General features: G+C 44.3%; 1 protein-coding gene across 2 annotated transcripts in view; it reads left to right on the top strand.

The window, feature by feature from the left end:
* Positions 1 to 25,066, top strand: part of PRLR (prolactin receptor) — a 115,662-nt gene that overhangs the window by 48,380 nt on the left and 42,216 nt on the right. For both annotated transcript variants that reach the window (XM_077346959.1, XM_077346960.1), the window contains exon 3: positions 22,701 to 22,759. The gene's annotated coding sequence lies outside the window, so the exon portion shown is untranslated. The remainder of the gene's footprint in view (positions 1 to 22,700; positions 22,760 to 25,066) is intronic.

Genomic DNA, 25,066 nt, shown 5'->3' with positions numbered 1-25,066 from the left:
GAATTCGCTTTCTCATTGAAGTGAACCATGCAAAGCTGAGTTTTCATATAACTGTAGGGCTGCGATGCAAGGTTAGAATGGCTTTGCCTCCCATAATGATGCCCTGGCACCCATCAAGAGCAATGTGCATATGCAAGTGATATAAGACAAATCGTAATATCCGTCCTGTCTTCGTTGAACTCGATATGTCCGTGTGATGGGACGGTGGGACACCTAGGAGCACTAGCGGTGTGCCTGAACATGCTGGATCAGGCTGGTGGTTTTCTGCCAAGTTGTCATTCAGCTTTAATTTGACAATTGAGAACTGTCTTCATTGACCTCACCGCAAAGACACAGATGCAGCTGTGATGCTAAGGGAAGCCTGGGGAAGCTTGGGCTGTACCCCCCCCCCCGTGTTTTTCCGCTTTGTCAGCCAAATGAATAGGGCTGGGAGGGGCCTTACACAGTCACACCTGGTTGTGAGACAGCAAATGACAAACGACTATGAAAAGCAGGCGCTTGGGCTACGGCTTCTATGATCAAGTGCATCCAGGAGACGGCTATATCCGTACTTGCCAAATGAGGAATGATTCTTGAAAGTCTTGAAATCATTCTTCTGGCTAATGGGATGGAAGGCTTTTGCAGTACAATTGTCATGTCTGTCTGTCTGTCTGTCTGTCTGTCTGTCTGTCTGTCTGTCTTCCTTCCTTCCTTCCTTCCTTCCTTCCTTCCTTCCTTCCTTCCTTCCTTCCTTCCTTCCTTCCTTCCTTCCTTCCTTCTTTCTTTCTTTCTTTCTTTCTTTCTTTCTTTCTTTCTTTCTTTCTTTCTCCTCCTTTGACTCGTAATTGAAATGCCTTGCACACATACTTGCCGTTTTTAAACTTAGTAGTCCTGTACAGGTGCTATTGGAATAGCTACTAATTAAGGTGGCAGAACAGGCGCCTCTTTGCAATCGGCTTCTCTCCAGGCGGTGCTCTCTAGCTTTGGAAGGAGCGCACAGGGAGAAGGAGGCTACTCTGATCTTCTTCTAACAATTGAATTGCCTTTACATTGTCAGCAAAAAGCAGCTTGCCACCAACGATAGGGCCATGTTTCATCAAAGAACTGGGCAGGGCCAAATATTATTTTCCCCTCTCTTCTCTGGAGTTGAAACCTTGCAATTGTCAGGTTACCAGACGACTTCTCAATGAACAGGCTTGGCATGTTCAACCAGGGCGGTTGGCTCCATCCCATACAGATCAATACATTCCCCGCTGGGTCCACCTTCAGATCACATCATGCCGCCCCTCCTTTTGAAGGTAACCTCCTCAGGGAAGGTAATTAATTAATTAATTACCCAGGGAAGTTAATTAATTAATAACATAAAATAACCAAACAAAATGCTTATAGAAAAATAGTAGGTGATTAGGAAGGAACTCTCTGGGTGATGTGTTTCATCCTTATTGCTGGGGGAAATAGGGGCACTTTATTCATTCATTCATTCATTCATTCATTCATCCATTCCATTCCATTCCATTCCATTCCATTCCATGGCCCAGGAGGTCCCTTCCAGCTCTAGTATTCTATGATCCTAAGTGGTGCATTGCGTAGTTAAACAACCCACCTTCCTTTTCGGCTACTGGCTGCCATCATTAAACTGAAGAACTGCCTGTAGCCGTCAGAGCGAACAAGGCAGGACGGAGTCCATTCTGTCCTGAAGGCATGCACATAAACTAACCTGTATCTCAAGGACGGGGATTTGTAGATGACGTCAACCCAACTTCTTGAAAAACACCTTGAGGCAAAAAACCTAACATGTCACTTTCCTGGGCCCATTACCACCCAGGTGCAAAATTGAACCGTCTGACTTTGTCCACAAGGACAGAGGTTTGCGGATAACTTTCTCTCCTCTCGTTTCCCCTAGCTGCTACAGGCATCAAAGTAAAACTCAACAACCCCTTTCATCAAAGCAAATGCAAAATTCCCAAACGCTTACTCCATCCCCCTCCTGCAGAGAACGCAGAAATACAAATGATGCCTACAATAAAATCACGGCAGGCTGCTGATGCCAACCTGATAGCAATGATGCAATGTGCAGTGTGTCCTGATACACTGTTATTAAGATCCACCAAACCACCCTTCCATCACGGGAAACATGAAGCGTTGTTATCTGTGTTACTTCCAAGTGCCGCAAGTATCCTTGTTTGATGGTTAAATCTAGGTTGCCATGTGATTCTTTTAAATGGCTTTCATGGTTTATTTGGAAGGGCCTTTTGCACGTTAGAGTCAGCAAATCCGGCCTTGTTCGGTTCAGTTGTTTACTGCCATCCTGATGTGACCCTATGTACTTGAGGACTTGATATTTAAAAATCTAAAGCAATAGGAGGTTTTAACATCTCACATGTCAAGTATACCGCTGACCTCCTTTGCTCTGCTGCTTTGTACACGTGGTGGTTTTGCAGATGATTGAAGCTAATGTGGAAGAGTGTACTCTTTGGTGCATGTGAGACACAATGATTTTTTTCCTGTCCCACTCTGGCCTCTGACCAGATGAGTTCTGTAAGTTTTTATTTCTTTATATTTATATGTATTTTCCACTCCTTCTCCTGAGATGTGGGTGGATTACATCGTCATAAAATCACAGAAGAAAATAAATATACACATAAAATGTAAAAATTCTTATCTTGTCTATGTACAGATGCAACATTTTCTGAGAAATCCTTCCTACTCATAGCCATGGGGGCTTTAGCCCTAATCCTCAACTGGCTACTCTTGCCAACATACAGGGAGAGGAGAGAGGTTAGCTTCGGGACAGATGGCTCTGTTTCCCTGGGTAATTAATTGCCCAGGGAAGGTAATTAATTAATTAATAGCATAAAATAACCAAACAAAAATGCTTATAGAAAAATAGTAGTGGATTAGGAAGGAACTCTCTGGGCGATATGTTTCATCCTCATTGCTGGGGAAAAGAGGGGTATGTCATTTATTCATTCATTCCATTCCATTCCATTCCATTCCATTCCATTCCATTCCATTCCATTCCATTCCATTCCATTCCATTCCATTACTTCTATAGCCCGCCATTTCCACACAGTGGCTCATGGCGGGTAACAATCCAGATAAAACCCACAATAAAATCTCCTTCAAATCCCTTAAAATAAACCAAGTAACCCACCCATAGCAGCAACAATAACCCTCCCCATCCTCCACAGGCTTTGGACTGGTGCCTCAGGGCATACGGGAAACCTGATGACCTCTTGGTCACATACTCACTAAGGAAGATAACCATGGTCAGAGCAAATTGTACATTGTTGTGCCGTGATGGAATGGCAGGCATACTCCACCCAACATTTACACTTGCCCATGAGCTGGTACCTCAATCTCCTTCTTCAACCCAGTCTGCTGTCTCAACACAATGGGAACAATCATCCCCACAACCCCGGAACATTAATGCATGTGAGATGGACGACCAGTCTCTCCAGAGGATGTGTTTAGGCATTTGTAAGACCCTTCTCAATTTATTAACACCATCTGGTAGGAGATTGCTCTTCAAGTGGTGCGTTGTGTAGTCAAACAACCCACCTTCCTTTTCGGCAACTGGCTGCCCTCTTGCATCATTAAACTGAGGAACTGCCTGTAGCTGTCATAGCGAACAAGGCAGGACGGTATCCATTCTGTCCTGAAGGCACGCACATAAACTATCCTGTATCTCAAGGGAGGGTATTTGTAGATGACGCCAACCCAACTTCTTGAAAAACACCTGCGGGCAAAAAACCTAACATGTCCAGTCTATTATGTCACATTAGACCTCTACCATCATTCATACGCAGCTGTTGTTGTTGTAGTTAGCTGCGAAGTCATGTCCGACCCATCGCAACCCCATGGACAATGATCCTCCAGGCCTTCCTGTCCTCTACCTGACCTCTACCATTCCCCGGAGTCCATTTAAGTTCACATCAACTGCTTCAGTGACTCCATCCAGCCACTTCATTCTCTGTCTTCCCCTTCTTCTTTTGCCCAGCTGTAATGTCCCTTTTGTAATCGCCTTCAATTGCTCAGTGTACCCTGGAACATAGTCTATGAAAACAAAATAGATCTGTCATAAATACCACACTCATTTCCACTGGAGTGATGTGTGTATCTGAGAAATTGTGTTGACATAGTAGTGCTCCATTGAAAACTGGACCAGCATATGGTAGATCAGGAGTCCAGGTTATTGCTCTGAAACATGTCCATGGAACAGAATGAAGGAAACATCCCATATTAGCAGAGCCATGCATACAGTTGGATTTAACCTTGGCCAGCTCATGTTTTTGTTTCCTGTTTTCATGCTTGCTTGTTGGGGGTTTTTAGTATAGAAATGTTAGATGTTACAGGAGTTTCATCTTGATAGAGTTTTGTTTTACTCCCCCCCCCCCAGAGACCACCATAAATGAACATTTAGTTTGGTGATCACAAGATGTGTTGGTCTGCTTTATTCATCTAGCACAAACAGATGGACGATAGATCAAGTTATTTACAGGAGTGTGGAAAGGAATAGAGGAGGTGGACAATTTGACCATAACTAAATGGAAACAAAATCATATAATTTAACCAGTCTATTATATCCTGTCCACATACCCATTTCAAGATACCTTGTTCTAGGCATCTCTTGCATTGAGGAAAAACCAAATGGTGCTTACGTGAGGGGGGAAAGCTTTCCCTTTCTGCCTAACAATTGGCTGACAGGGAGGCAACAGAAAAGCCCCTTTGCACTTAAAACACTGCTGTGGCCGGCCTCGCTGCTGGAGGGAAGACGCAACTCTCTGTAGATTTGAGGCCTACCACACAGGGTTGTTGTGCAGATGAAAATGGATGCTGTTGGAAGTTTCTGGGTGACGTCACTTCTGGTGATGTGTCATTTCTGGGGGCGTGGCAGGGAGGTGTGGCCCACAAGCATAACTTCCGGGGAATCTCGAAGCCTGAAGAATGTTTCTGGGGGTTTCTCAATGGTAAAAAGTTTGAGAAAGGCTGCCTTGAACAGAATATGGATGAGAACAAAACCAAAAAGTATCTGAAAAAATCCTCCCTGATGAAGTTGCATGTGAAATACAAAATTCTTGTCCTTCTGCACCGTTTGTTTCTTCTCCTTGGTGTGCCCCACCTTTTCTCTTCACATCTCTAGCATCAAGCCTTGTTTCCAGACCCCTATTAGGAAGAATGCTTTTGTTTGATTCTTTTCCCTTTAAGGATTTGCTTAATAAAAAAGCATGGTGCACTGAGAGTCACTGTTGCAGAGAATAGGATTAAATAACTTCTGATCTCAGTCAGTCTTAGACAGCAGAAACTGATATCAAAAGTTATTTATTTAGTCCTAGACTCCGCTGCAGTGGCCTCTGTCAAGACTTCTGTGACCTTCCTAGGCTTAGTGATTGCGATGACAATTAGGATAGCGGCAGCGATCCATGACAAAAAAAAGTCCACGCTCTGTTGGAAGTTGGTTCCCAACCGAAACGGTTGCTTCGTTTTGCCCTTGGTGGCCCCTTGACTTGTTGCCAGTCGGTTGTGTAATTTCAGGTCTTCGTGTAGATCCATTGCTTCCCATGCACACAGCTGTATAGGACTGGCCCCTCCCATTTCCAGGTAAAGGATTATAATACCTTGTACCGAAAGAGTGCATCTGTTGGCAGGAGCTTGAGGCTTGACTTTGCTTCAGGCCTGGAATAATCAAAAGCTGAGTGATCAGGATCAGAGGACTAGATGAGCGAATCGAAAAGCATAATGATTTCTGTCTCCATACGATCGGCAGTGGAGAGGAGGAGACGTCAGGAACTGGAGAGGACCTCAGCCCAGTGAGGTGTGCTGCAGTCATGATATTCTAAGACACTTCTGATATGTACTACATTCATTTTTGCCCAGTAAAGCTACTTCATATATTTTAGGTGTATAATGCCTTAATGTGTGAGCCTAAACATATAAAATACAACAAATGTGCTTGAAAATGAGTGTTTCGCAGATAGACCTATTGGGGAATTTTGATTGGCTTCAGCTCCATACTGAATGTATGTCGATTTGCCACAGCATAATATGTGAAGGGACCCTACAGGACTATCTATGGGATGGTGGCACCACCACCAACGTTATCCTTGTAGCTCAATAAGGCTTTTGACAAGGTTCCCCATGATGGGTAAACTGGAGGACAGCAGGCTGGATTTTCGGATGGTTGTGTAGATAGGGAACTGGCTAGAAAATTGTACCCAAAGAGTGCTTGTCAAGGGTGTTTCATCAGATTGGAGGGGGGTGAGCAGTGGGGTGCCACAGGACTCAGTACTGGGTCCAGTTCTTTCCAACATTTTTATCAGTGACCTGGACAAGGGGGTAGGGAGACTCCTCGTTAAATTTGTACATGACACCAAATTGGGAAGAATGGCGAACACCCTAGAACAGGGATAGTCAACCTGTGGTCCTCCAGATGTTCATGGACTACAATTCCCAAGAGCCCCTGCCAGCATTTGCATTTGCTGGCAGGGGCTCATGGGAATTGTAGTCCATGAACATCTGGAGGATCACAGGTTGACTACCCCTGCCCTAGAAGATAGGGTTCAACAAGGTCTGAACAAGCTAGAAAAGTAGGCAAATGAGAATACGATGCTATTCAGTAAGGAGAAGTACAGAGTTCTAAATCTGGATCACAGACATGAGACGCATGCATACTGCATGGGAGATGCACTTCTGGGTAGCAGTGTGTGTGAATGTGATATTGGAGTACTTGTGGACTGTAAGCTAAACATGAGCGGACAGTTTGATGCAGTGTTAAAGAAGGCAAATGCAGTCATGGGCTGTATCAATAGAGGCATCACATCAAAATCACATGAGGTCATCGTCCCGCTGTATATGACATTGGTCAGACCCCAACTGTGTAGCATTATGGCCTACTGAGGCCCCTCCCCTCCCTTCCCCAAACATCATGTTCTGCAGGCTCCACTCCCAAAATCTCCAGGAATTTCCCAACCCAGACCTGGGAACGCTCAATTGTACTTTCCAATGTTATTGATTTATTGATTTACTTACTTACTCATTCATTCATTCATTCATTCATTCATTCATTCATCATTGGACTTGTTGACCACTGCTCTTGGTCATAGAATCACAAATCACAAAGTAATTTAAAAAACTTACCTCCCCACTCCCCAGATAACCCGATTTGGCTCAGTGGGGTTAACCTTGCTCCATGTTAGAAGTAGGGGTTAGATGTTTACATGTTAGATGTTTGGAAGTTTGAAGGAGGGGCCGTATAGAACTTCCTTTTCCTGGCCTCAACAAAAGAAGAATTCAGCCTTGCAGGCCCTGCAATAGTTCTGAGAGGGCCCCCAGCTCTTACAGGAGCTCATTCTACCAGTTAGGGTCCAGGAACGAAAAATGACTCAGACATTTCATGGGGGTGGGGGCCTTGCTGGTTGATTTTTGGACACTGCTGTCATGGACATGTACAAACATGGGAGGATAATAATACTGAATTTGTTTAAAATTTCTGGTCCAGATATTTTTTTTCATAGTATACGCTTAATCTTTCCAGGATATACAAAAGAGATTAGACAGAAAGATTTTTTATGTGGTCTTCTCACTCTCCTCCAGCCCCCCCCCCCCTTTTGCTTTTCACTTTTGTCTCTGCTTTCTGTCTTTGGAGCTTGTTCACATCCGTAAAACCCAGGGTATTCCAGGAAATTTAAGTTTACTTTGACTGAATGATTTTTGGCAATCCTTCAATTAGAGGGAATTAACCAGAAAATAGCAATTATTTCAACCAAATCGCTCTTGAGCTTGTTTGACTTTGTCCTTTTTTAATGCATTGGGAATTCAAAGTATAGCTTTACATTTATTCAGGGTAGTTTAGAATGCTGGAGTAAGCAGTTTGGTAGGTAGCAAACCAAAAAAAGCCCCTTTGGTAAAGAAAATATCTTGTATATAATAATGGCGACGCTGGTGATGAAGACTGCAGTATATTTCCTTCAGCAAAATGAGCAAAATTATACCTACGAAATAGCTTGTGACTTCTTTTGTTCCGAGCTGGGTAAATCCACAGGTGACATGTATGTAAATCTTACAGCAACTTTTGATTCAGTGAACACAAAGAGAGAATAACTGCTGACTCCGAGTTGGGAAATTCTTGGAGATATTGTGGACAATGCCTGGGAAGCCAGAAGCTCAGTAGGGATGCAGTGTCATAGATGCTACAGTCCAGTGCTGCCATTTTCTCTGTTGGAATCGATATACTATTCGCCACTGGTAGCCCCCATCTGTGGATAGCTAAATCCAAAGATTGGGGCCATGTGGAGGCTAAACGGATTTTTCGGCATATTTGGGGGCCTCAGTATGACTCCCAGACAATGCCTCCACCAAGGCCAGGCCCCAAGATGAGACCTGGACACAACGGCTCATCTGTGGCCCGGAAGAGGGGGGGGGAGATATGGGATCCCACCCTGTGAGTTTCAAGGACTCGCCCCTGTTGAGAAGTATTGTCCCTTTGTAATTCTGGGAGAACTCCGGGCTCCACCTGGAGGCTGGCAACCCTGTTTTGAAGCACCACTTTTGTGTTAAGGAAGGAGATGCATGGCTGCAACTTGACACGTGAAATATAAAATCTGTTGTGATTTTTAGAAGGGTGCTTTCCATAGGTTTGCCAATCTCCTGGTGGTGTCTGGAAATCTCCTAGGATTATAACTTGTCTCCAGGCTCCACAGATCAGTTTGCCTGAAGAAAATGGCTGCTCTGGAAGGTGAACTCTATGGAAGGTGAACTCTATGGCATTATAGCCCACTGACTTCCCTCCCTTGCCAAACCACACCCTCCTTAGGCTCCACTCCCAAAATATCATGTATTTCCCAATCAGGAGCTACCAGCCCAAATCCTCCAGATGCTTTCCAAGGAGTTCCCGAAACCACTTTTTTTAGCCTGGTTAAGAGCAGTGGCCTCTAATCTGGAGAGCTGGGTTTGATTCCCCATTCCTCCTCCACGTGCAGGCAGCTTTGTGACCTTGAGTTAGTCACAGTCCTGTTAGAGCTGTTCTCGCTGAGCAGTTCTGTCAGAGCTCTCTCAGCCCCATCTACTTCACAGGGTGTCTGTTGAGGAGAGAGGAAGGGAAAGGTGTTTGTAAGCCACTCTGAGACTCCTTCGGGTAGTGAAAAGGAGGGTATAAAAGTCAACTCTTCTTCTTCAATTGTCTTGAGAGAAATATTATATACAATTATGTGATTTGAAAGGCCCTTACACACCAGTCCTCTGTCTTTTTCTCCTAAAAGCCACTTATTCAACCAATGACATTCATGGCTGAATATGGTACCCAATTCAGCCATTTGGTCTGCACATGTATCCCGACTCTGATAGTCCTGATCTAAACGGCTTATTTTAAAAAGATAAATAAATAGTAGGCTCTCTTGACACAGATCTCTTGGCATCTTCCGTAATTTGGCCTGAGGTTTAATTCCTTGCATCTGAGTAAGCAAGGAGACATTGTGAAATCCAAACAGACCTGCTTGTTTTATAATTTCAACTTGCTCATCTTCAAAAAAAAAATTAACCTCTTCTCTTACATTCAAAAGTGTTTCTTTTTTTAACGCTAGCAAGGATGTAAGCTAAAAAAGCGACATTTCTGCTTGTCACAGTGGTTTTCAAAAGAACTGAGTTTAAGACAGGAAAAGAGTTAAGAGTACTCGAATTAAGAACAGTTTACTGTGAACGGCGGGAGCTTAATGTTCCATAACTATAATGTAGCTTCACAGTGTTGTATAACTTGTAGAAGTGTATCCACTGGCAGTTGTAGGGAAAAGACGGAAACTGTCCATACTCATTCCTCAGTCCGTAAGGAGAAGGGAAAAAACGTGCCTGTTAAAAATGCCTTACATCGTGTCTTAATTTTTCCATTCTTTCATTTCTGCCTTAGGTAAAATCCAGGCCTCAGACTTTTAGTGGCTTGTGTTTAGCCAAAGAGGCACCAAACCTACTCTTCTCAGTACCCGGTTTGCCGAAAAAGGCTTATGATTGGGTTCTGGCTTGCTAAAACCCTTCACTGGGAAGATCCCTGCAGGTGTCATATGTCCATATGAATTACGGCTCCTGAGAGTTCATTAATCAGTCAGGCTGTTTGTGTTCTGCGCTGAACTTTGCTGTGTCTTTTAAGACACCCCCTGAGACTGGCTTGCCTTGTTTACAGGATACATCAGCAAATCTATGCCTGAACCAACTGCACTGATTTATGCTTCTAAACTAAGGTGGAAATCTGAAGAACATTTACAATGGGATTACTTCAAAGGGATTGCAATGGGATTACAACCCAGCATGTGTCCAAGGGATGCAGGAGGGCAACAAGCAGGAGGGGAGAGATGGAAAAATCAGCTCCTGACACCAAAAAAACCCTGTTGGGAATTTTGGTTGGGGACGTTTGTTGAATTAATAAAATTCTAACGTTTTTATGGTGTTATTTGATGTTTTCATAGAATCATAGAATCATAGAGTTGGAAGGGACCTCATGGGTCATCTAGTCCAACCCCCTGCACTATGCAGGACACTCACATCCCAATCGCTCATCGACTGTAATCTGCCACCCCTTTACCTTCACAGAATCAGCCTCTTCATCCAATGGCTATCCAGCCTCTGTTTAAAAATTTCCAAAGATGGAGAACCTACCACCTCCCGAGGAAGCCTGTTCCACTGAGGAACCGCTCTGTCAGGAACGTCTTCCGGATGTTTAGACTGAATTTCTTTTGAATTAATTTCATCCCATTCGTTCTGGTCTGTCCCTCTGGGGCCAGAGAGAACAATTCTGCTCCATCCTCCATATGGCACCCTTTTATATACTTGAAGATGGTTATCAGATCCCCTCTCAGTCGTTTCCTATACAGGCTAAACAGACCGAGCTCCCCCAACCTTTCTTCATATTGTCTTGGTCTCCAAACCCCTCGCCATCCTTGTTGACCTCCTCTGGACACGCTCCAGTTTGTCAACATCCTTCTTCAACTGGGGTTCCCAGAACTGAACACAGGACTCCAAGTGAGACCAAACCAGAGCAGAGTAAAGCAGTACCATCACCTCCCATGCTCTGGACACGATACTCTGTTTGATACAGCCCAAAATCCCATTTGCCTTTTTAGCCACTGAGTCACACTGCTGACTCGTGTTCAATGTATGGTTTACTAAGACTCCTAGATCCTTTTCGCACATGCTACTGCCAAGACAAGTCTCCCACATCTTATATTGGTGTATTTGGTTTTTCCTACCTAAATGCAGAAACATTTCTCCCTATTGAACTTCATTTTATTCAGTTTAGCCCACTTCTCAAGCCTATCATTTCAGTTGTTGTTTCGATTGTTGTTATCCGCCCTGAGCAACATGGAAGGGTAGGCTAAAAATATGGTGTTATTTTTCTTCTTATTATGGCATCCCTATGCTAACACCAGAGCCTCTTGTGGCACAGAGTGGTAAGGCAGCAGAAATGCAGTCTGAAAGCTCTGCCCATGAGGATGGGAGTTCAGTCCCAGCAGCCGGCTCAAGGTTGACTCAGCCTTCCATCCTTCCGAGGTCGGTAAAATGAGTACCCAGCTTGCTGGGGGGGTAAACGGTAATGACTGGGGAAGGCACTGGCAAACCACCCCGTATTGAGTCTGCCATGAAAACGCTGGAGGGCGTCACCCCAAGGGTCAGACATGACTCGGTGCTTGCACAGGGGATACCTTTAGCTTTTTTATGCTAACACCATTCCTCCCCTGGTGCTACAGTCCCACTCTGCATCAGGCCTCACGGAGCCTGGGGAATTGTGCTGAAGCCAGGTGTCATGTAGCTGTGGGGAGGATTTATCTTGTGGCTTGGCCATTATACAGAATCAGAGCACTGGCCCAGCTAGCCTAGTACGATGTGGTAGAATATATTGTGTCAATTCTATATAAGAAGTCAGCTCCTACATGTGGCAGCACAGCCAGTAAGTCGAGGATGTGTGTATTTTCTGCTTGGTTCTTTGTCTCCGAATGTAATTCTCAGGCTGATTTCATTCCCCTCACTCTTGTCCTCCTGTCAGCCATGTAGCTCTAAGCTTAGAACTTGTCTCACTAGCAAAATAACTTCCTCAATAAATATTCTCTTTAACTAGTGCACCTCAAAGCACAGTTCTTATGGGAAAAGCTCGTTCTACCCACACAAACCACTGTGGTTAGAAACAGATCTTCAAGGTGTATGACAGAGAACTTCTCTGCTACGTGATATCTTTTTAATTGGAGGTATAGGGAATTGAATTTGGAGCCATCCGTATGCCAGTTTGAAAATGGGACATTTTTTGAACTTAGAACCTGAGGCAAGAATCATTATAGCACAGAATAATAGTACAGAGCAGGTCAACTTGCGTGTGGAACCAGTTGGATTCTTGTTCTATTGCTTGTTCACAGACTGGAATTAGGTTTAAGAGATGAGTAAATTCCAAGAAGCAATTCACAAGACGCAGCCATGGTTACCAAACACAAATTTTTATCTACCTGTATATCTAAAACTAATTGGACACTTTTAGTACTGGACAATGAGAATGATTTGATCAGGAAGTTTTTAAACCTTCTGTGCTGAAATTTGGAATCAAATCCAGAGAGTTGCGTCAGATTCAAAATCAGATCTCAGCCTTTTGGACCTACACAAGATTACAGATTATTCAATCAAGGTCTTGGGCCAAGTACAAAATTTGCCTGTAGTTATATGATTATAAGCCATTTCGTAACGTTATTTTCTTTGTAAGACTTAAGCACAATGCAAGATATGATCGGCAGTTGAATTCGTCATTGTGCTGCTTATTAAAAAAAAGATGGAAATCATTGCAAATGGGAGGAAAGTTTATTGTTGAATCTTTCATCCATGGTTGCAGAGTTTCAGAGATGGGATCCTTCCTGTGGTTGAATCCAGAGATAAGCTATTCTACCCGGTCTTCTTTATACCACTCCTCTTGTGGCTCAGGGTGGTAAAGCAGCCGACATGCTGTCTGAAGCTCTGACCATGAGGTTGGGAGTTTGATCCCAGCAGCTGGCTCAAGGTTGACTCAACCTTCCATCCTTCCGAGGTTGATAAAATGAGTACACAGCTTACTGGGTGGTAAAATGGTAATGACTGGGGAAGGGAATGGCAAACCACCCTGTATTGAGTCTGCCATGAAAACGCTGGAGGGCGTCACCCCAAGGGTCAGACATGACTTGGTGCTTGCACAGGGGATACCTTTACCTTTACCTTTATGACCTTCTTTCAGCATTACCAGTCGAATGGGAGCAACTGTGACTACCTGTTGCCTTCCCATGGTGATGGGAGCAAAATGCTATCAAGTTGCAGCCAACTCAGCATGAACACAGGGAGTTTTCAAGGCAAGAGTTGGTCAGAGGTGGTTGGCCATTGCCTGCCTCTGCTCATAGTGACCTGGAACCTCCGTGGTGGTCTCCCCTCCAAGTTCTAAGCAGCAGTGCTGACCCTGCTTAGCAACCAAGAGCTGACAAGGTCAGGCTAGCCTGGACCATCCAGGTCTCGGTAGCCCCTTCCCATTTTTATTTATTTTATTTTTCAATATATACCCTGCCCCTTCCAGCATGCCAGCTCGGGCCAGCTTCCAATGTGTAAAATAATAAACATGCCTGGTAAAATTACCAATTAATAATTCGTAATAATAAAACCATAAAAGTATCTAAATTAATCGTATTAGTTGTTTCACCACTTGATTTGTTCCAGAGCTTTTAAATCTCTTCTCAGATAAAGTGGGCATCCACGTGGAGGGAGCCCAGTCAATGTTTGACCAGAGTCATCTCGATGTTCATTGGTGTCCAACCAAATGCCTGGCGGAAGAGCTCCATCTTACAAGCCTTGCGGAACTGATCCAGTTCTGTCAATGCCTTTAGCTCCTCCAGGAGCTCATTCCCCCAGGCCATCCAATAATATCTGAAGTCATCTTGGAGAAGCCGTTGCTGTGCTTCCTTCCGGTGTCAGCATCAGACTTCTCTCAAAATTGAAGAAAACGAGTTCCTCTGGATTGCCAACAGCAGGGCACAAAGGCCTTCCCCTGATGTTGCCTCCTGGCCCTGGGATTCAAAGGTTTACTGCCTTTGAGTGTGGAGGTTCCCCTCAGTCACCATGGCTAGTAGTCATTCATGGACTTATCCCCTGTAAATCTAATCCCCCTTTAAAGCTGTTCATTCATTCATGATATTATATATTTATCATAATTATATATTAATTCTAATTGTACATAATGATAGTGATTCAAATGAGCGTGCTTTCCAGCCAAAGAGCATTGTTATGGGTCAAACATATGAACAGGCCAAGACTCTGAAGTATGCAGAGGCAATTATATTAGCTCCTGAATAGAAATTACAGGTGTAAAAATACAGTATTTACATTCATAATCATTGTGCAAGCGGTACGGATCAAGCCTCGGAGAATGATGAAACTATACATGCTCTTGCGAACTCCAGAAAATTGTTTTTCAGTTCTATAAAGCTTTAAAATGTTAGGGTTTATCCTTTTTCTGGTGGAAGAGGAAATGACTATCTCCTGCTTGCAAATGCACGGTTGCATTTCTCTTCACGGGAGACCCCTCCTGCGTTTTCCCTCTGCCTCGTTGTGGCAGAGGAAATGGAAAGGGAAGGGGTGGGACAATGTTACTGAGAATATTGCGCCTTTCCCCCTCCCTATGGGCTTGCCCCTGGTTGCTCCCTGATGCGAAGCACAATAGGAGGTGGCAAATCCAGTTTTGGCGATTTCCCTCATCCCAAGGCAAGTCTGGCCAAAACTCAAGCCAGCCGCTGGACAGCTTCAGGATGCAGACAATATCATGCAGAGGGGGCTCTAAAACCTCCAGCAACTGGAGGCTGTCCAAAGGCAGATTCCTCTTGCGGAAACGGTCCTTATTAGTTGAGCTTTTTTGAGGAGATGGAGCTTTTGACCTGCTTAGCTCCAAGCTGTGTAATTGCTTAACTTTCCTTTCTCAGTACATACATTTTATGGTAACTTTTCATTTGGTGAACATGGAAAGAGAGAGACTGTGGGCCGCGCCACTCCACAGGGGCAGAGTCATTCAGCTTCTGCAATCAGAGGATTACAGGGGCCGGTGAAATGGGGCAAACTCTGGGCAGAATAGCAGTCGTTGCAGGAACAGCAAGGAAACAGGCAAACAAAAAAGAGCTAAAATGTTCAAACTCATAATTTACAGTGGCATTACAGCTAATTTCCTGGTACTAGAGGCTAAAGTATACCAGTCTATTCTGATCTTCCTGCATGTAGCCCATTGGGAGTCTAGTACACGGTTCTACAACCTGTGGGTTGATTCTGGGTAAATTTTCTGCCCACACAATGCATATTTGTCAGTGGATAAGAACGTCCCTGCCTTTCCCCTACCTCTGCAGCCCATTAATCTCCCTAAAATGCTGCTCCTGTGGGACGGAGGACAATCCTCAGGAATTGCATGACAGTCAACATACTAGGAATCTGAAATATTTAGGGTAAGTTATATTGGAGGTATTGAACAGAATGGCAAAGATTTTGTTTATGGGACTAGAGGGCTTCTTAGAGAGGGTTGCTTCTTAGAGAGGGTTGCCAACTCTGAGTTGGTAAATACCTGGGCCTAGTCTGCACACAGTAGATAATGCACTTTCAATGCACTTTAGAAGTAGATTTTCCTGTTCTGCACTGGAAAATCCAGCTGCCAAAGCACATTGAAAGTGCATTATCCTTTGTGTGCAGACTAGGCCCTGGACAGGTTGGGGGTGGAGCCTGAGGAATGTAGCGTTTGAGGAGGGAAGAGGCATCAGTGCCATAAAATTTCCCCTTCCAGAGCAGCCATTTTCTCTAAGTGAACGAATCTTTGTCGCCTGCAGATCAGTTGTAGCAGCAGGAGATCTCCAGCTTGTGAGTTAAACAGGGATTCATTGATAGCTAGCTTTCCATCTCTACTGATCGTGTTACTCCCACATATCTTGTCTTGCGACACCTGAATTGCATACCAACGGAGAGTGATTTTTGCTTTCTCTTAGTACCACTACTGCAGGCTTGTATTTCTACTTAACCTTTTGGTTTTGACCCAGAAAGTGGGCTCCATGGAATTTGATATTTATGCTTTCATACACATGTGAATATTTATGGTTGGCTCAGAATATGACTGAGATGTTTATGTGATATAATAGAAAAAATTGTTTTGGAGCATGACTTTACTGCTAGTGTGACTTACTTGTTTTTTTCAGAGTGTCGACTTCGGAATTTGTTCCCTTCCCCTTTTCAAAAAATGTGTTTTATGCAGAATGGTGCCTGCTTATACCTTGGTCTTCATTGCTAGAATTTTTTTTCTATCATTGTGTGCATTCTATACTATTAGTAGATTTCTGACATTTGCATAAGCACATAATTGTTTCTCATGTTTATATTGTAATTCATTCATATGTATGATAAAAAAATACATGTACATATATGCTTAGTTTCAAATACATTTAGTTTTGTAACTTATTGATTCACATTCATTTCTTTCGTGCACAGGGGTTACCTTTGATTACTTTCTGTATCCTGTCTTCTGTCTGATCACTCCCCTTTTCTTTTTTGTAACAACTGGAAGCTGGCAACCTTAGGGAAGCTTTATTGAAGAGGAGGTGATAGAAGTGAACAGTTGCCAGGAATCCAAGTGTGAACCATGTCGAGATTTAGGCCAGTACAATAAAACAATGGTGCAGGGTGCTTCTGTCACCATGAGAGCTTGTGGGTGTCACTTGATAATAAGGGACTCACAACCAGCATTTGGGCTGCAGAAACTATGGAGTATCGATTAGTATGTCAATTGTCATTAATGGGAAGCTATATCTTCAGATGAAGATAGGTAGACACGTCAGTCTGTCTGCAGCAGTACAAAAGAGCAAGAGTCTCATAGCACAATAAAGGACTAACAAAATTTCTGGCATGGTATAAGCTTTTATGAGTCACTGCTTGCTTCTTCAGTAGCCTATTACGCACCAGTGTTTTCCCTTGCTTTTGGTGTGCATCTCATTTGGGTTTTCTTTTTCATTCTGCATTGATTTCCCCCTCCCTTCAGAGCTCAGTCTGCTTTCCAGTCACTGTTTTTCGGGTTTTCGGAGAGTGTTTTTGTGCTGCTTTTCTTTTTACACTTGTTTTGCTTCCGAGCTAGAGTTAATTCAAAAACAGACAGATTCCCTTGGATTCCCCACACACACACTTTTGCTGTCCCTCAATGATCATTCCCCCACCCACATTGAGGCTGTTCCGCCCACTCCGCAGACTGTTCTTCTTAAGAGCCAGTTTGGTGTAGTGGTTAGGAGCACAGACTTCTAATCTGGCGAGCCGGGTTTGATTCCGCACCAGCTGGATGACCTTGGGTTCACCACAGCACTGATAGAGCTGTTCTGACTGAGCAGTAATATCTGGGCTCTCTCAGCCTCATCTACCTCACAGGGTGTCTGTTGTGGGGAGAGGAAAGGGAAGCCAATTGTAAGCCACTTTGAGACTCCTTCGGGTAGAGAAAAGTGGCATATAAGAACCAACTGTTTTTCTTCTTCAGTAATTTCAGGGTTCTTTCAGCCTCACCTCCCTCACAGGGTGTCTGTTATGGGTAGAGGGAAGGAAAGGCGAATGTAAGCAGCTTTGAGACTCCTTTGGGGAGAGAAACGTGGCAGACAGGAACTCTTCTTCTTCTTCTTCTTCTTCTTCTTCTTCTTCTTCTTCTTCTTCTTCTTCGTCTAGCAATGTAAGGATCTCCCTCTATCCAAACTGAAAAGTTTAGTTTGTCCATAAAATTATTTCACTAATCAATAAAGAGCACATGGCATGAAAGGGGGAACAATCTGAGGACAGAATGAAGGCCCCTTAACCATGGTTTATATAAATGTTTGACCTTTTCACTTCTATCATTTTCACTGTAAAAACTGAATCCACACCTCCAGTCTGCCTGCTCGGCCGTATCCTCTCTACTTTTAGTTTAATGACTTTGCACTGCAGCCTTTTATGGCAACATGTTCTTGTACCTGCCTGGAACTGTGCCCAGACTGGACCCATATCTTGCAGTAGAAAGACTGCAGTGAAACAGACATTTGTTTTAAAAGAGTGTATTGTTTGAATACCTTCTGCTCTTTATGCTCCTGACGAAAACCGGGCAGCTTGCTAAGTTGATACAGCCTAGTGAACAAAAACCAGCCCCAAACATAATGTGGCGAGATCTGAAAATAAGCACTCTAAAACCTCAAGAGATCATGAGATGGGGAAGGGGGGGGATCTGCATTTCCTTTGTAGGAATTCTCTCCCCCCCCCTCCAAGATAAGGTTGACAGGTCCTCCAGGGCAGGGGTAGTCAACCTGTGGTCCTCCAGATGTTCATGGACTACAACTGCCATGAGCCCCTGCCAGCATTTGCTGGCTGGGGCTCATGGGAATTGTAATCCATGAACATCTGGAGGATCACAGGTTGACTACCCCTGCTCCAGGGGATGGAGGAGGAAGGATTTATTAATTTAATTTTTTTTTGAATTTGTAACCACCCTCTCTGCCAAATGCGGATTTAGGATGTTGGATAGCATGTACATTGTATTACAATTTATTCATAAGCCCTTGCTAAAAATTCTAAAGATCTAAAAGCCAGAACCCTAGAACTTTGGTTAGAGGAGGCAAAAAAAAAATACGGGAGGGGGGCAAAAAATAGATATTAACATATTACTGGCCTCAACTGTAGGTTTCATGGAAGAGCTCCATTTTACAGGCCCTTCAAAACTTGGTGAACTCGGCCCAGGGCCCTGATGTTTTCTGGGAGTACATTCCACAAAAGGCTCTGGCTCTGATCAAGGCCAACCAAATTTCTTTGGGGCCTCAGCCTCTATGCCCTGTTGTTGGCCCACCAGAGGAACTGGTTGGCCACTGTGTGAGACAGGATGCTGGACTAGATGAACCACTGGTCTCCTCCAGCAGGGTTTTTCTTATGTTCTTTCCAAGGGAAGGCCTCAGCCTCTTTGCCCTGTTGTTGACTGTCCAGAGGAACTGGTTGGCCACTGTGGGAGACAGGATGCTAGACTAGATGTGCCACTGGTCTCATCCAGCAGGCCTCTTCTTATGCTCTCATGTTCTTATACACAGTGAGACACACATCTTTTACTGTAGCAGTACTTTGCAAAATTAAAAAGGTTAGGGATGAACTGCACATAACTCAACACCCCTTTTTTCTTTTCTTTTCAGTGAGAAAACTGATGTGGTAGACATCTCTGACAATGTAAATATTTGATGTCAGGATGCCCTGTTAAACTGGCTTTGTGTTTTTATTGTGACCTTTGATTACATTTGTGAGTTCTCATTGAACTGGTAACTCCACAGGAGAGCCTTCCCATGAGGTTCCTTCACCTTTCGACTCACTTGTCATTGTGGCAAAGTTTACAAAACTTCGCTGAACATTGGCTTGACCAAAGTTCATCTAATCTAGTCTCTGGGTCGTGTGTGATGAGTTCAGTGCCCCAGTAATGATTCCTGGGCAGGAAATGAAACAAGACAAGAACACTGAGTACCACAAAAGCCATTCAGCAGGATAGAAGGCAAGCCTTTGAACCTGCATTAACAAGCCAGCTCTCTGATGCGCATCTCTGTTTGAATCCTGTGATTAAATTCGGGTTGCCAGGTCCCTCCTAGACCCCAGCAGGGGATGGGCGGGGCGGGGGGGTTAAAATGTCCAGATCCAGGTTGGGAAACTCTTCGAGATCTGGGGTTAGAGCTTGGGGAGGACAGAAGCCTCAGTGGAGTACAATACCATAGAGCTCACCTTCCAAAGTATCCCTTTTCTGCAGGGGGACTGATCTCTATAATCCAGAGATGCCCTGATTCCATGGGATCTCCAGGTCCCACCTAGAGGCTGGCATCCCTAGGTTGATTCCTAAGTAGTTTCAGTTTATTCCTCAGTACTGTTGCAACCCCATAGCTTTCCCAATAACTCCTAGAGAGAACTGAAATCACACTTAAAGGTAAAGGTAAAGGTAAAGGTATCCCCTGTGCAAGCACCGAGTCATGTCTGACCCTTGGGGTGACGCCCTCCAGCGTTTTCATGGCAGACTCAATACGGGGTGGTTTGCCAGTGCCTTCCCCAGTCATGACCGTTTACCCCCCAGCAAGCTGGGTACTCATTTTACCGACCTCGGAAGGATGGAAGGCTGAGTCAACCTTGAGCCGGCTGCTGGGATCGAACTCCCAGCCTCATGGGCAAAGCTTTCAGACGGCTGCCTTACCACTCTGCGCCACAAGAGGCTCAACAAGAGGTTGATTCCTAAGTAGTTTCAGTTTATTCCTCAGTACTGTTGCAACCCCATAGCTTCCCCAATAACTCCTAGAGAGAATTGAAATCACACTTGGGTACCTGCATTGGCCCAACAGCCGTTTTTTCTCCCCCTGACTCTGGGTAGGTTGCTAGCTGTGGGTGGGGAGTTACCTGGGTATTTGGTGGGAGCCTGGGAAGGGCAGAGTGTGGGGAAGGAAGGGCCTTCAGCATAATGCAATGCCCTAGAGTCCTCCCTCCAAACATTGGAGCCATTTTCTCCAGGGGAATTGATCTCTGTTGCCTGTTCAACTGTAACCGTGGGAGATCTCCAGCCACCAGCTGGAGGTTGGCAACCCCACCAAGTGGGTTTCTCTTGCCAGGTGGGCTCTGCGGCTGCTACTGAAACGCTAAGAGAAGCAAACTCTTGAACTTCTTCTTTTGGGGGAAACTGAAAACTATTGGAGCCCTTTCAAGATCTGCGCTTGGAAGTTGGGTTTTTCTAAAAGTAGAAAAATTAGAAATGAGTTTAACATCTTGATGTTATCTTTAAAGCAATTTGGGTTAGTTCAGCACTTTTAACGACTGACTTTGTTCCCAAAATTGCAAGCCCGGTGCTTGCTGTTTACTTGGAACCAGAGAGGCACGGTAGAGAGAGTCTTTTATACAGAAATCCTCCTAAGGGTTGGAAGGTTCGAATAAAAAGCAATATTCTTGGACCGTAATTAGTTCTGCCTCGTGGCTGTTTCTAATAACTTGAATGTGTTTGCACTTATATAAGGCTCCAGTACTCTGCGACCGGGCTGTGTTCCTTTTCCTTCCAACATTTTCAGAGCCCTAATTTGGCGTTTAGTAGACCGGATGTGGTAAAAGGCCATTGTGTACAAATGACTTTTCATATCCAAAAGTCATAGATGGCCATCTATGGAACTGTTCGCGGCAAGTCAATCTTCTAAAACGACATTATGCAGATTTTTGTTCCCGAGAAAAACTGAGTTTCAACGCCACGCTCTCGAAAACGTGGTTTGAAAATGTTACGTAATTGGAATTGCGACCTCGCTGTTGAAGTCGGGAGCTCTTTGCTGTAAAATAACGAAGCTGCAGATGGAAGGAGAGATGAAGGTCAGGGATTGTGACTTGGGACAAACTGGGGCTCAAGGGAAGGAATGTGCAGAGGATCAGGTAGATTCAGAGTCCATTGAGTTTCAAATTCATTTGGGGAGAATGAGCCCTTTAACACGGAACAGGGTTCTGATTAGTGAGAAAAAATGAGATATATTTAATTATCCAAAGCAGGGGTAGTCAAACTGCGGCCCTCCAGATGTCCATGGGCTACAATTCCCAGGAGCCCCTGCCAGCGAATGCTGGCAGGGGCTCCTGGGAATTGTAGTCCATGGACATCTGGAGGGCCGCAGTTTGACTACCCCTGATCCAAAGATATCCTGACTTCACTGTTAGAATGCTGGCCTACACACTTGCAGCTGAGACACTCTGCGTTGTAAGTTTGGTTGTTAGGATTAATTATACATTTTACTGTGATAATTCTTGTTATTTGGTTGTCATATACATAGTTACCTGTTCTGAGCCTTTGGAGAAGGGCAGATAATAAATGCATTTTTCTTCTTATATTATTATTGTTGGTATCTCAGCTTTGAAATGTAAACAATAATAATATAATAATCTCCCCACCCCCCTTTTGCTTCAGAATGAAACAAGAGTAAAATGTGGTCACAGATGTTGAACTTTTGCACCAGCTCACCTGAAATGTCTGCATTGCGGGATGTCTTTGGGAACTCTCTTTTCCCCAAGAATATTCATTTTTAAAACCTTTATTCGTGGTTCCAAGTTACCTTTCTGCAACTCAGCCAAAATCTGGAGAAATCAGAGGTCTGTGTAGGAGACTGGGAGGCAGAAATACGGGGTTGGCCATCAATAATTTCCCAGTGAAGCCCTGGAAGAGATGTCACCATGTCAAGCGATGCTCTAGAAATCTCTCAAATTCCTTTGGTGAATACAATAGCCATTGGGGGGAAATCATAGAATCATAGAGTTGGAAGGGGCCACACAGGTCATCTAGTCCAACCCCCTGCTCAACGCAGGATCAGCCCTAAGCATCCTAAAGCATCCAAGAAAAGTGTGTATCCAACCTTTGCTTGAAGACTGCTAGTGAGGGGGAGCTCACCACCCCCTTAGGCAGCCTATTCCACTGCTAAACTACTCTGACTGTGAAATTTTCCCCCCTGATATCTAGCTTATATCATTGTACTTGTAGTTTAAAGTACAATGATATAGGCTAGATATCAGGGGAGGGGGGAAATTTTCATGTAGAGGATTGCTTAACATGGTAACATCATTTGGCCCCCATTTTTCAGAATGCATTAGTGTTGGTCTTTGGAAGCTGGAGCAATTTCTTTCCTTCTTCCGATCCACTTATCCAAAGAAAGTAAAATTAACATAAAGCTTTTCTTTCTTGTCCCTAGGCAACCATATGATTGACAAGTATCCGTGAAGAACATGATCTTACGCACGAATTCTGTAGGTAGGTAGACCGTGCTTATGTGTAAAATAATGGGTATTCCTTTTTGGTCCTGGCCCCTACCTGGTGGAATGAGCTCCCAGAAGAGCAGCGGGCTTTGTGGGACCTTTTGGCATTCTGCAGGGCCTGTAAGACAGAGCTCTTCTGCATGGTCTATGGATAAGGCTGGTGCAGGGTATAGATCGGATGCCCTCCCCCCATGGAAGACACTCAACACCCATCAGCGGCCAGCCGATGCATTATGGATGCCCTTCTGGCAGGCGTACCGCTATAGGGTGTGGTTTATTTTTACCGCCATGTTTGTTTGTGCTGCTTGTGTTTTTTTTATGGGTTTTTACTGGGATTTTACGTACTGGATTTGACTTGTAACCTGCCACAGGCTGGTTCGCTGGGAGTGGTCAGTCCAATAAATCAAATCAGAGTTGCGTGATGATAGCATTTTGATTGTTCATTTGCGTTTTATTGACTTTCTGTCATTGCATTGCTTTATTTTATGGGTCTGATTGATAGTTTTATGCTGATTTTGGCTATTCTTTAATAGCTTCCTCCCACCTCCCTTCCAACCATCATTTACTGTCACTGATCTGAGTTGTTGTAATTAACTTTTTTTTTTTTTTTGCAGTTTGGTTATATTAATTGCCAATCAGTTTACTTGCAGTATTTGCTGGTGTATAAGACTACTTTTTCTCCATGAAAAACATGCCTCCAAGTGGGGGGGTCGTCCTATACGCCGGGTGCACTTCAGTTGGGATAGACAGAGCTGCCCATAGTGGCCCATAGTACTGTAATGTAATGTAACAAACTCTATATTTTGAGTGGAAATGTTGGGGGGCCCAGTCGTCTTATACGCTGGCAAATACGGTATTTTGCTCTTGTTGTGGTTTGAAAGAAAATGGTACTATAAATATATTTGTGGTGCAGGGATCTTTTCCAGTGGTCCCCAACCTTTTTATCACCGGGGACCACTCAATGCTTGACAATTTTACTGAGGCCCAGTGGGAGGGGGGTAGTTTACTCCTCTACTCTCAACCACTGCCCTAACACTCTCTGATCGCTATGGTAATGTTTAAACATCCCTTCAAAATAAGATACAGACACGCCACAACAATGAACATAAGGAACATTTTATTTTCATTTAAATTTTAACTCATGACAATGACAAATCAATGGGAACTTGTTTCTCTGCAATGAGATAGTCCCATCTGGGAGTGATGGGAGACAATGACACCCAAAGTGTGTTGTAAAGGGTTGCGGGGGATGAAGTAAAGGGCCGGGGGGGGGGGAGAAGGCGTCCTTCGCGGCCCACCTACAATTAGTTGAGGGACCACATGTGGTACGAGGCCCACAGGTTGGGGATTGCTGTTTTATACCACAAGAGACCTTGCCCTTGCAATTCTCATGGAGATGCTGAGCAGATGCCAACCTGCTAACAGGCAAAATCAACATCTGCCCATATGCGGGACTTCTCTGTTGTGGCCCCCAACCTGTGGAAGGGCCTGCCTGAGGAGGTCAGGAAGTTCCCCCAGCCTCCTGGCTTTCTGCAAACAATGCAAAATGGAATTATTCCAGAAGGCTTTTCTATGCAAGCAGTAGGGTAGCATTGTACAAAATGGTTCACAAAGTTCATTGGATAAATAATTACAGACTAAGGTTTATACTATTGTGTTGTATTTGCTGGAATTTGGACTCTTATTGTGCAATTTTGCTTCGGTTCTGTTCACTGAAGTCAAATCAGACTTAACTCTGTAGCCTTATAATTCCAGGAGATCTCCAGGGCCCATCGGGAGATTGGCAAGCTTTCTGTCATGGCTTTCCCCCAAAGAATCCTGGGAATTATCTTCTGATGAATTGCTCAGAATTCACTGTTAGTTCCCTAACACTGTTGCCTGCAGACTCATGTGCAACTCACGACAGTGTCCAATATTGTCTGGCAAGAAGGAATGATGGTTAAGCCATTTAAGTCTAGGATATGGCCCTGCAGCAGGACTGCTTTCTGTTGAAATGAGCAGCTCTTGCGAAAGGCCAGGGCCAGCTGGCTCCTTGCACAACTCCCAATCCTGACTTTTTGTCAGTTAAGCAGGAAACATCCCTGACAGATCTTGGCCCACGGGCTCTTATCTTTCCAGCACAGCATCCCCAAAGGTTGAAGTCTGGAAGTTTCTTCAGGACTGAGCTCCACAAAGTGACAAGAAGGTTAAATAAAGCAGTGCCTTTTGGGGCATGCACTGGCAAGAGAGATGCCCCATAGCAAAGGGCAAATCAAGTTTTTGAAAAGCGATGTAGAAAATCCACCGACAAGAAGGAATGACA

Source organism: Paroedura picta, chromosome 7 (genome assembly GCF_049243985.1).
Source record: "Paroedura picta isolate Pp20150507F chromosome 7, Ppicta_v3.0, whole genome shotgun sequence".
Classification (NCBI taxonomy): Eukaryota; Metazoa; Chordata; class Lepidosauria; order Squamata; family Gekkonidae; genus Paroedura; species Paroedura picta.
Note: the sequence above shows the minus strand (reverse complement) of the source record. Positions and strands in the feature narration are given on the sequence as shown.